At 46.3% G+C, this 12,983-nt stretch overlaps 1 pseudogene; it reads right to left on the bottom strand.

Moving 5' to 3' along the window:
• Window positions 1-970: 970 nt before the first annotated feature.
• LOC120243673 lies at window positions 971-2,205 on the bottom strand (annotated as a pseudogene).
• Window positions 2,206-12,983: the final 10,778 nt, after the last annotated feature.

The raw sequence follows: 12,983 nt of genomic DNA, 5'->3' as shown, positions 1-12,983 counted from the left end.
GATGTATTCTTTTTTTTTTTAATTTTTTAAAATTTTTTTTGAGAGAGAGAGAGACAGTGTGAGCGGGGGAGGGGCAGAGAGAGAGTGGGACAGAAGATCCGAAGCAGGCTTTGCACTGACAGCAGAGAGCCCGATGCGGGGCTCGAACCCACGAACCGTGAAATCGTTACCTAAGCCGAAGTTGTACGCTTAACCTACTGAGCCTCCCAGGCACCCTTTAATTTTTGATTATAGTGTGAGGTAGGGGGCCAAATTCATTCTCTTACATATGGGCATCTAATTGTTCCAGTGCCATTTCTTGAAAAGTCTATGCCTTCCCCGTTGGATGATCCTCTTTTATCTATCTATCTATCTATCTATCTATCTATCTATCTATCTATCTATTTTAGGAAGAGAGAGAGCATGGCAAGTGAGCAAGGGGCACAGAGAGAGAATCCTACGAGGTGCATAAAGAGAGGGAGAGAGGGAAGAATAGAGGGTTAGAGCTTGGAGTGGGGCTCAAGCTCACCCAAAGCAGGGGTGGAGCTCATAAATCCGGAGACCGTGACCTGAGCCGAAGTCGGTTGCTTAACCGACTGAGCCACCCAGGCGCCTCTGGATGATCTTGATTACGGTAGTTTTGTAGTAAGTTTTGACATTGGGAAATTTGAGTCTTCCAAATTCATTCTTTTTTTGGTGACCCTGGGTCCTTTGCATTTCCATATGAATTTTCAGAACAGCTTGTCTATAGCTTCTCTTGTTTTTGTTTTTGGATTTTTTTGGCTGGATACAGTATACTTTATTGATGGTACCTGATAAAGTAGGGTTCCCAAGCCCCGCTCCTTCTTCAGGGGGCCTGGGATGGAAACTATGTAGAGGCCAGGAAATTCTGAGTGTGTTGAGGGATGATAAGTTGGAGCAAGGACTCCCCAGAAGCTGAGGGCCTCTCTCTTCCTCTTGCTCTTGCTGGGACTGGTGGTCCGGGGAGCTCTTACTCCTTGGAGGCCATGTGGACCATAACATCTGCCACCCAGTTGCTGTAGCCAAATTCATTGTCATCCCGGGAAATGAGCTTGACAAAGTGGTCATTGAGGGCAATGCCAGCCTCAGCATCGAAGGTGGAAGAGTGTGTCACTGTTAAAGTCACAGGAGACAACCTGGTCCTTGGTGTAGCCCAGGATGCCCTTGAGGAACCCCTCTGATGCCTGCTTCACCACCTTCTTTTTGTTTTTAAGTTTATTTATTTATTTTGAGAGACAGAGAGCTAGCATGAGCAGGGGAGGGGCAGAGAGAGAGAGAGAGAGAGAGAGAGAGAATCCCAAGCAGGCTCCATGCTATCAATGCAGAGTCCAATATAGGACTTGATTTCAGAAACCATGAGATCATGACCTGAGTCGAATTCAAGAGTCAGACGCTTAACCAACTGAGCCAACCAAGCACCCCTGCTTCACCACCTTCTTGATGTCATCGTATTTGGCAGCTTTCTCCAGGCGGCAGGTCAGATCCACAAGGGACACGTTGGGGGTGGGGACACGGAAGGCCATGCCAGTGAGCTTCTCTTTCAACTCAGGATGACCTTGCCTACAGTCTTGGCAGTGCCAGTAGAAGCAGGGATGATGTTCTGGGTGGCCTCTCAGCCTTCACACCATAGCTTCCCAGAAGGGCCATTCACGGTCTTCTGGGTGGCAGTGATGGCATGGACTGTGGTCATGAGGCCCTCCATGATGCCAAAGTTGTCATGCATGACCTTGGCCAGAGGGGCCAAGCCATTGTTGGTACAGAAGGCATTGCTGGCAATCTGGAGGGAGTTGTCATACTTCCTGTGGTTCACACCCATTACAAACGTGGGGGCATCAGCAGAAGGGTCAGAGATGATGACCCTCTTGGCCTCACCCTTCAAGTGAGCCCCAGCCTTCTCCTTGGTGGTCAAGACCCCAGTGGACTCCATAATATACCCAGCACCAGCATCACCCCATTTGATGTTAGTGGGATCTCGCTCCTAGAAGATGGAGATGGGCTTTCCACTGATGACAAGTTTCTTGTTCTCAGCCTTGACTGTGCTGTTGAATTTGCTGTGGGTGGAATCATACTGGAACATGCACACTATGTAGTTGAGGTCAATGAAGGGGTTGCTGATGGCGATAATACCCACTTTGCCAGAGTTAAAAGCAACCTTGGTGACCAGGCACCCATTATGGCAAATCCATTTAATCTGATCTTCACCATCATGTCTCAGGGACTTGGCTGGGACTGCATGAGAATATGGGGCTGTCTGTTGGACTTGACCATAGCTTTTTAAAGTGAGCTGAGCTTATAGCCACGACCCTAGTTCCTTGTCAATTGCCAGTGCTTTTCATTTCTGAGGAGGTGAAAGTAAGGGAAGGGGCAGACCACAGGGCTACAGGTCCTAAGCCCTTGGGACTTCAGTGAGTCTGGGCAGCAGAATTCACACAGGGAGCAGCAAGTCTCTGAAGCACCACTTCTTGAGCTTTAAGGAATCATGCAGTGATCTGGTTGTAAAGCAGGTTTTGATTTAGTAGGTCTGGGGGCCTGAAACTTTCTTTTTTTAAGAAAATTTTTTAAGTTTATTTATTTTGAGAGAGAGAGAGAGAGAACATGAATGGGGCAGAAAGAGAGAGTGGGAAAGAGATAATCCCAAGCAGGCTCTGCACTGTCAGTGTGGAGCCCAAGGTGGCACTCGAACTCACAAAGCGTGAGATCATGACTTGAGCTGAAATCAAGAGTCGGACACTTAATCGACTGAGCCACCCAGGAGCCCCTGAAACTGTATTTGTAACAAGCTCCTAGGTGACACCAATTCTGTTGGTTCCTGAACTACACTCTGGAAAATGAGGCACCATTACTATTGACTTCTTTCCAGTAGTCCAAAGTAGGAAGCTGAAACATCACTTGGATCTATCATTCAGACTGTTCCTTACCAAAGTCCACAGAACTGGGTGGAGGGTAGAGGCAAAGACTTGAAAATCTGGTTTGAGACCCTTTTTAAAAATGTTTATTTATTTTTGAAAGAGTGAGATAGAGCGTGAGCAGGGGAGGGGAAGAGAGAGAGGGAGATACGGAATCCTAAGCAGGCTCCAGGCTCTGAGTTATCAGCCCGATGCGGAGCTCAAATCCGCTGTGAGATCATGACCTGAGTTAGTCAGACACTTAACCAGCTGAGCCACCAAGGCGCCCCTATGAACAGTTAATTTTAACAAAGGTAGATTCTCTGAGTGGTCCTGACCTAATCACACGAGCCCTTTACATGTAAAGTTAGAGACAGAGAAGTGAGAGATTTGAAGCCCAAGACACAGTTGATACCCTGTTGCTTGGTTAGCAATGGAGGACTCCACTTAGCAAAGAAACTGAGATCTCAGCCCAACAAAGGACAGGGAATGAAATTCTGCCTACAGGAACCCAGCTAGACTTCTAACCTATGGAACTCTGAGCTAATAAACAGATATCGTTTTAAGCCACTGAGTTTGTGATTATTTGATATACAGTGATAGAAATACTATACTTTCTTGATGACTGAACTATGTGTCTATTTGTCTTCATTGTCATGGAATTCAGAGTCAAATTTGAAGCAGAAATATTCAGTTGTAGAGATCTTTAGAGTCTGTGCATTTATTTTCTTTTTTAAAAATTTATTTCATTTTAATGCTTGTTTATGTTGAGAGAGTGTGAGAGAGGGTCAGAGAGAGAGAGGGAGAGAGAATTCCAAGCAGTCACCGCACTGCCAGTGCATAGCCTGACATGGGGCTGAAACTCACAAACAGTGAGATCATGACCTGAGTTGAAATCAAGAGCCAGACACTTAACTGATAGAGTCACCCAGGTGCCCCAACAGTCTGTTCATCTATTTTCAATGTTTTTCTCTTAGTCATGGCTTCCTGCATTTTTGTGTATTTTGCCTGATTCTCCTATTCTTAATTATGTTTAACTTTCAATTTATGTAATCTTTTTTTAGTTTAATTATAAAAGCAACATGTTCTTATTGTAGAAAATGTGGAAAATACAGTTCAACACAAGAAAAAGAAAAAAATAAGCATTAGAATTCTATCACTTCATCTGGAGAAAACAACTGTTAATGTTTTGATGTATTCTTTCCAGTCTTTTTCCCTATGCCCATATGTATATTTTTACATAATGAGATCATGCTGTATTCTTATTCATATTCTTATCGGAAGCTGCTTCTAAACATTTAAGGAATAAACAGGATAGAAATGAACATGTATTCAGTGGTTTGAAAGTATCTTTTAAAGTCTTTATTTTTAATTTTTTTAAAGATTTATTTATTTTGAGACAGAGCATGAGCAGGGGAGGGGCAGTGAGAGAGAGAGAGAGAGAGAGAGAGAGAGAATCCCAAGCAGGCTCTGTGCTGCCAGTGCAGAGCCTGATGTGGGGCTTGAACTCATGAACTCTCATCCCAGAGGATGCCCGCAATTCCTCCTGCATGAAATGGTGACAACACATGGAGAGTACCATCTGCCAGTGAGGCTCGTTAGATATTCAGTGTTCAAAGTTTGTAATGGGCTAGTATTACTGTAGGTCCCCTTTGCCTAGCATGTGCCAGAATTCTAGACTCCCAGAGCGAAAGCAGACGTTCGGCATCAACCATAGCGTTTGTACAAAGAGTTCAGGCCCAGTGAGCCACCATTTTCAATTAGGGAGTGGTGGGAACGCTCCCCAGATACAAGCTCCCAGATTCCAGCCAAAGGCCAACTCTGCCAAGCAGCCGAAAGATAGCGATCTCAAGCCTGCTACTTTAAACGTTTCCTGCACATCACGTAAGTACCGTATTCCGGTAGTCGTGCTGCAGTTACATGCAATATCCAAGGCCCTGGTTACACGTTCCCTCCCACGTAGTGTAGATTAGAGTATGGGTGTCTTAGTTCTAGCCTCTATAACTGATGACAGCAGCGTGAGTGGCTTAAGCAGTAAGCTTTTATTTCTCCTGTTTTTGGAGGCAGGGAAGGCCAAGGCCAAGTGACGGCAGCCCCAGTGTCTGGTAAAGGCCTGCCTCTTGGTTTGCAGATGACCATTTTCTTCTTGTATTCTTTCACGGTGGAGAACAGAGGCGAAGCAAGGTCTCTGGTAAGGGCGCTGATCCTATCAGGAAGGCTCTACCCTTACGACCTAATTACCTCGCAAAGGCCCCACTTCCTGATATCATCATATTGGAGGTTAGGAGTTAAACATATGAAATCTGGGGGGATACAAACGTGCCGTCCATAACAATGGATGAGAATCACCTCTATGTATATATTTTTATTTTTATATTTTTTTGTCAAAAAAATTTTTTTAACGTTTATTCATTTGTTGAGAGAGCGAGAGAGAGACAGAGCCTGAGCCTGGGAGGGGCAGAGAGAAGGAGCTGTCAGCACAGAGCCCGACGCGGGGCTCGAACTCATGAACTGTGAGATCATGACCTGAGCAGAAATCGGACGCTTAACTGACCGAGCCACCCAGGCGCCGCTATTTATCTATCTTTTTAAAAACGTTTATTTATTTTTGAGAGAGCGCAAGTGGGGGAGGGGCAGAGAGGGTGGTCAGAGGAGCCAAAGCGGACCTTTCGCAGACAGCAGCTAGCCGATGTGGGGCTGGACCTTACAAACCGTGAGATCACAACCTGAGCCGAAGTCGGTCACTCAACCCCTGTATGTCTGTATGTTTAAAGTCAGCCATAAGCAAAGGTCTATTAAAGCTACCATTAGGTGGGGCGCCTGGGTGGCTTAGTCGGTTAAGCGTCCGACTTTCGCTTAGGTCATGATCTCGCGGTTCGTGGGTTCGAGCCCCGCTTCGGGCTCTGTGCTGACTGCCAGCTCTGAGCCTGGAGCCTGTTTCAGTCTGTGACTCCCTCTCTCGCTGACCCTCCCCTGCTCACGCTGTCTCTCTCTCTCTACTAGAAATAAATAAAAACATAAAAAAAAAAAATTTTTAAAGCTACCATTAGGATAGAGAAGACCAATGCCATGTGGAAACCTGACACTTTGGTCCCTAGTGAGTCTGGACCTGGAGTGCTGCCTCTATTTCCCCAAGGTTTGTTTTGGCTTTTCCCAGCCCCACCACACCCCAAATTCCTAAGCAAAGGACAGGCTCAGAGCCTTACGACGTGCCACATGGGTAGGATCAGGGGCTGTCTCACAGAGCCTCGCACAAGGGAGCAGAGTGTCATCGCAGAGGACCTGTTGCCTTTCACCCAGGCCCATGTCAGGTGGCTTCTTAGGAGGTAACAGAAGCAAAGGACCGCCTTTGTCTCTGTTATGGGGTTTCTGTGATTTCGCCAGCTCCAAAGATCAGCCTCTTGTACTGAAAATCTTATTTTGGGAATGCCTGACAGGTATGAATGACACACAGTGTTTTTTGTTTTTGTTTTTATTTTTTCCTTGCACAAGAGATGCTTTTACTCTGGGATTAAGGTATGCCTGGGGCGGGGAGGATCAAAAAACAAAAAAAGAGAAAAGCATGTGCCTTTGAAAGAAGAGGGGAGCCATTCATCAATAGGGTGCCTTTGCAGGGGTACCCTGAATCCGTAGGAGCCACCCTTCCTGGGCATATGCAGCTCCAGGGGCACAGAGCCCGGTGACTGTAAAGTGCCCTTGGGCAGACTGGCAGGAAAATGCTCTCTCTGGGAGGAGGTGGCTCCAGGCCACTGTGCCAGGCTTGGTGAGCAGAACTCTGGATGGATTTCAATCACCACTCACTTTGCTCTGCTGGGCACCTTCCATGCTCACAGAATTGAGAACAAATAGGTATGCTGGGAAGATTCGCAAACCTGTGGCATTAGCTTCCTTTTATCCTCTTACTTAAGAATCAAAAGGCCCTGTCCTATAACTTGTCCTTTGAATCAGTTGAACAAGCTTTTGCATCCGCATGGGCTATTTGGAGTCAGCGCCCACAGCCAGAATACCATAGAAGGGGTACTCGATGCGGGGGAGGGCATGGATACTCATTAGTTGATTTCATCATGGAATATACATGACTCATTACCAAATGATTGTCCTCAAGGGTTCTCATAGCTCCCTTTGAAATATGATGATTAATTGGTTTGGATGTTGAGACATGGAAAGTAACATTTTAGTATGAGAAGACTGTTTTATATGTGATGATTATTGACCTGGTTTCAGAGCCTTAACATGCCTCCATTTTGTCATCTGTAATATGCGCAGTGAAAATACCTAGGTGCAGGATTGTTCTGCGGGCTAAAGGAGAAGTCAGGTGAGTCAACAAGTGCCGGTTGCCCCTTCAGCCCTACCCTTTTTCTCCCCTAATTCCTCACATTTACACGATGTTGAGATGACAGAGCACTTTCATTTCCAGAGCTTTATTTCCTCCTCCAAATTGCCCTACGAGGCAAACAGAATGAGATAGAATAAAAAGCCTCAGCTTCCCGCAGACCCGGATACACTTTCACATGCCTGAGTATGGGTTCCAAACCTAATTTCGACGATTCTTCTCTCTCCATTGTTCATATTACGCATAGGACACACTGAGGACCTTTGGGAAAAACCGAACACATGTAAAAATCCCTCTAGTGTTTGGGGGAGCTTTCCTCAAGGGGCAAGTGGGTCTGGCTTTCTTTTCTCTTTTTTTAATGTTTATTTATTTTTTAGAGAGACAGAGTGTTAATGTGGGACGGGCAGAGAGAGAAGGAGAGAGAATCTCAAGCAGGCTCCAGGCTCTGAGCTGTCAGTGCAGATCCTGACAGGAGGCTCGAACTCATGAACCGCGAGATCATGACCTGAGCTGGAGTCGGATACCCACCAGACTGAGCCACCCAGGCGCCCCAGTCTGGTTTTCTTATGGGCAAACATCATGGGAAAAAGGAGCCTTTAAGAGGTTGAATCTAGCACGTTCAGCTAAGTTTCATACACAAAGGAACCTTTACTCTGTGGATGCCCCTTACTTGCCTCTATCTCTTTAACCTGTAACTAGTTAAAATCGGCAGTCCTATAACAGAGATCTAAAAATAGGGAATACAGTGCAGAGCAAGAAATGTTAAATCATATTACCCAAAGCACTTAAGTTCTTATTCTTTAACATGATACTCCTCTGTGAAAGAATTTTATTGTCTGCCAAGTTTTGCAAAGTCAGAATACACTGCCGTGAATGAAACAAAAGCTTTGCTCAGGCACATGCTGGCACACTGAAAACTTCTCCTCCTGAAAAATAATTGCCCAGATTCCTCCTTTACGTTTTAAGTAAGACTCTTTCGGTTGCAACTAATGGAGACTTCTACTTTGAAATACCACCAGCCAAGAACCAGGAAGGTTAATGGTGAGACACTGGGACGCCGCATGGAGTCCGAGGGTGAGTTCAGCGGGGCGTCACAAACATAAAGCACTCAGGAGACCCAGGCTTCAATCTGCTACTGTTGCTTTAATTCTGCTTCTTTCTGGACCGTTTTGACCCACTGCCTTGGCATCCGCAGGCCTGAAGGTGGGTTACATGGTCCAACCAGCCATTGCTGGGGGGCCTGGAGTTGGAAATACATCACAGCTGTGCAATAAGATGGTCTCCGTGACCTACTATGAATGGCTTCTATAGCTGTTTGAACTAAGACCACGTGACCTTGAGAGCAAACTTGCCATAGCCCATTGAGGCAGTCAGCCTTGCTCCTTTTCTCTCAGGTACTCACGCCACCTCTTCTGTTCTGTTTCAGTTTACCCATCATTTCACTCATTCTCGTTCTGTCTCTGCCATTCTCTGCAAGACAGTTCGGAGGCCTGCCGTGTACACGTAGCCTGACGAAGCTGATCCATACCTCATGCGTGTGTGTCTTCAGTCCAGGCCAGTGGCAGAGACTGACTAGTGTCACCCGATCCCCATTCCAGCTTCTAGAGAAAGAGAGAGAGTTGTGGTGAGGATCAAAGGGGTTAGTGTAGCCTACCGTCTGGCACAAAAGCAGCACACTGTGTGCATCAGCCAGTCTTCTTCGAAACTTTTCTTGGGTGTTCGCTGCGTGGCCTGTGTTCCATTACCTTGCCCCCGTGACCCCAGCTACAGTCAATCACGTCTGTGCCACTCCTGTGGCTGAACCTTATATATATGTGTTTTTGGGTTTTTGCCAACTTTTTTTTTAAAGAATTTTTAACATTTATTTTTGAGGGACAGAGACAGAGTTCAAGGAGGGGTGGGACAGAGAAAGAGGGACACACAGAATCTGAAGCAGGTTCCAGGCTCTGAGCTGTCAGCACAGAGCCTGACACAGAGCTCGAACTCAAGAGCTGTGAGATGATGACCTGAGCCAAAGTCAGATGCTTAACCGACTGAGCCACCCAGGCGCCCCTAAACTTATTTTCAAGGTTTGTTTGTTTATTTTTGAGAGAGAGAGAGAGAGAACAAGTGGGGGAGGGTCAGAGAGAGACACACAGAATCTGAAGCAGGCTCCAGGCTCTGAGCTAGCTGTCAGCACAGAGCCTGACACGGGGCCCAGGCCCACAAACCGTAAGATCATGACCTGAGCCAAAGCCGGACGCTTAAATGACTGAGCCACCCAGGTGCTCCTGTATGTTTTTATTTGAATTATATGTGTTCCATATGATATTAGAGTTATTTATTGGCATGGCTGTCTCTCATTCTAGACTATAAGCTCCTTTGGGGACATGAGCCCTATTCTTCTCTCTTTCAACCCATTGATGGAGATGAGGTGTTGTGCTGTGCCTAACGTACAATGAGTGCTCTGGAAAGGCTTGCTGAACTGAATGTAAGACGTGTTCTCTGCCTGGTGTGTATTCCATTAGCTTTGCTCTCTTGGCCCCAGCTAGAATAAATCACTTCCTCCCCACCCGTTAGGGTCAAATTTCTCTTACTAGTAGAAACTCGAGGATAAGCTGTTTTTCTGTGACCTGGCTACCATGCCTTGTTTCCTTCCAGGCAGCAAAATTAAAAGGCAGACCTCCAAATTAGAGGTTAGGTCTAAGCAATTAATTAATGTGGGTCAAATGTGTCCTGAGTCATTTTTGTGGCTTGCTGGGAGCCACACTGGCCTCTCTGATGGCAGTCACAGCAAGGAAATGGCAGTGTTTGCACAGCTCCTGCTGTGAGAAACAAAAACTGGTATCTCCTTCTGTTACTTCTGGCTCATTTTTGAAATGAGCCTGCTGGTATTGACCAGGCCTCACAATATTCCATATCAGACCCATATTCCGAACACAGATACCACATAAGGAAAAGCATATTCCCGCCTTTACAAAAGAGATTTTAGATGAGAGCTCTGTGGGTGATTGTCAAAAGCCTCTTCCTATGGGCCTTGCATATCAAAGACAATTGAGCCTGGCCCCAAGACAAAGAGCCTAATTTAGAGTTTAGGAACAAACAGGGGTAAAACTTAACACGTACACCTTCTTCTAACTGATGATGTATGGCAGTCCCTTCCCAAAGGCATACCATCTGCAAACATCCTCCCTTACAGGTGGCTGGGATGAGGATAGAAAAGAGAAGCTAACACATAACCCAAAAGCAAAAGGCTAACACCTTTAGGGCCCCCGTGGTGTTCACACATTTAGCATCAAATAGGTTTCCACAAACTAACCAGTTCAAAAACATTCATCCTCTTGAGAGCCAAACAGAATAATTCCTAGCCTAACTATTTACGACTTAACATATATATGTCATCCTATTTTTTTCATTAAGAACATCCTGTTATTTCCTTAGTTGTACAATTCAACTTCACTATGATTGAGGTAATTCACAAAAGGCTTCCCATTGTAAAAATTCCTTTTTCTGATCTCATGTTGTTCTTGAACCTTTAAATAAAGACACCAAAACCGACAGGTCAGAGATGCCTGCCTGGTGATCAGAAAGAATCTCGGGGCTCTCTCACTCTCTCTCTCGCCGACACCGTCCATCCTTCAGGGACCCCTGGACCTGTCGGAGCAGGCCTCCGACAGTGGCTCACCACTGGAGGAGGAATTTAATCAAGATCAACTTCATCGGAAAAAAGTGTTAATGTGAGTTAAGCTTATCCAGGCTCTGAAAGGTGCCTTTGGAGCGGGAATGTCGGGTTCAAATGCATAGGGGGTACGCCTAGTGGTACTCACAGAATCATCTCCACGGTGATATGGGCCCCAGTGCTGATAACAGTAGGATTACATCCTCAGCCTCCATCCTGGTTTCTGGCTTCTTTTCCTTATATTCCCGATTTCCTTTGCATGTCTGTGCCTCCCAGCCCCCATAATCCGTTCTCCTTCCCCCGGCCAGCTAGCCACCCTTCCCTGGCCCCTCTCAGATGCCTCTCGGCCACTGGGGTTGGTTTGTTGCAGGTGTGTGTGTGTCTATTTCCAGGGGTTTTAGTTTTACGGTGCACAGGCCTTCAAAGCACACGGACCCCTTTTCTCTAAGATTGATGTTGACACAAGTCCACTTAAATTAATGTTCTCATCTCCGCTAATTTGCCTGTAGGGAGTAAATTCAGATGCAAAACCAAAGACAGCCTGCGGAGGGAGGAACAGGAAGAAAGGGGTGTTAGGGAATATCTTTTACTGTTTAACCAGCAAACAACCCAGGAAGATCAGAAGGGCAGGTTTTATTATCAACTCCAGTGAAGAAACGAAAAAAGGAGGCAGGTCAGAGAAGTCATTAGCGAATAAGTAAAACGGGGGTGGGGGGGTTAAAACCTGGATTTTCTTTAAATATTTTTTTAATGTTTTATTTATTTTTGAGAAGGGGGGGAAGGGCAGAGAGAGGGGGCTGGCAGAGGATCTGAAGCAGGATCCGTGCAGACAGCAACAAGACGCGGGGCTCGAACTCACAAACCGCAAGATCATGACCTGAGCCGAAGTAAGATGCTCAACCGACTAAGCCACCCAGGCGCCCCTGAAACTTAGGTGTTCTCATCCCTACTCCAGTGCTCTTCCAATGCCACCAGGATGTTTGCCATATATGCTGCCTTTTTTTTTTTTTTTTTTTTTTTATTTCTAGGAGAGAGAGAGACAGCGTGAGCAGGGGAGGGTCAGAGAGAGAGGGAGACACAGACTCCGAAACAGGCTCCAGGCTCCGAGCTGGCTGTCAGCACAGAGCCCGACGCGGGGCTCGAACCCACAAACCGTGAGATCATGACCTAAGCGAAAGTCGGACGCTCAACCGATTAAGCCACCCAGGCGCCCCTATGCTGCCTTTTTTAAATCTGAGAGAATCCGTTCCATACCAAGCAACAACCTGGCGTTAATGGTTTATACTAGGGGTCAGCAAACCATGGCCTGTATGGCAGACCCTGCAAGCCACCTCTTCTGTTATTGCCCACAAGCTAAGAATTTTTTTCTACGTTTTAATGGTGAAAAAATTGGACGAATAATATTTCATGGCACATGACAACGATAAAAAATTGAAAATTGCACGTGTACGAAGAGTTTTGATGAGACACAGCCATGTCCACCCATTTCTGTATCGTTTCTGCGCTTTGATGCCCCAGTGGCGGGGTGAGTAGCCGCAGAGGAGACTGTGGGGCTGGCAAAACCCAAAGTGCAGGAACCTTCCTCACCCAAGCTTTTGCTTTGGGCTGTTTCAGGTTCCTGTAGTCAGCCGGCCAATAGCAGACGACCCTCCTGCAAGGTCAGAAGGTCAGAAGGTCAGAAGGTCAGAAGGTCGACAGTAGCCTCACACTGCGTCTGCGTCGTACGTACCACCTTCGTTGTTCATCTCGCCACACGGGCATTTTATCACCTCGTGTCATCACAGGAAGAAGGGTGAGTACAGTAAGATCTTTTGAGAGAGAGACAGACCACGTTCACACTGCTTTTATGACAGTATAATTGTTTATTTTATTATTAGTTATTATGCTTAATCTCTTACTGCGCTTGATGTATAAATTTATCATAGGCATGTATCTATAGGAGCAAACAGTCTATATAGGGTTTGATATTCTCTGCGGTTTGTGGCATCCACTGGGGGGACCCTGGAAGGTGTCCCCCGTGGATGGAGCGGGGAACTGGTGCCTTTCCAATCGGAGTCTCCGCAGAAATACTTTTCCGACCACCAGTTTGGGTCCTTGCTATCTAAAG

Source organism: Hyaena hyaena, unplaced genomic scaffold (genome assembly GCF_003009895.1).
Source record: "Hyaena hyaena isolate Hyena2069 unplaced genomic scaffold, ASM300989v1 scaffold_351, whole genome shotgun sequence".
NCBI classification, from domain to species: Eukaryota; Metazoa; Chordata; class Mammalia; order Carnivora; family Hyaenidae; genus Hyaena; species Hyaena hyaena.
Note: the sequence above shows the minus strand (reverse complement) of the source record. Positions and strands in the feature narration are given on the sequence as shown.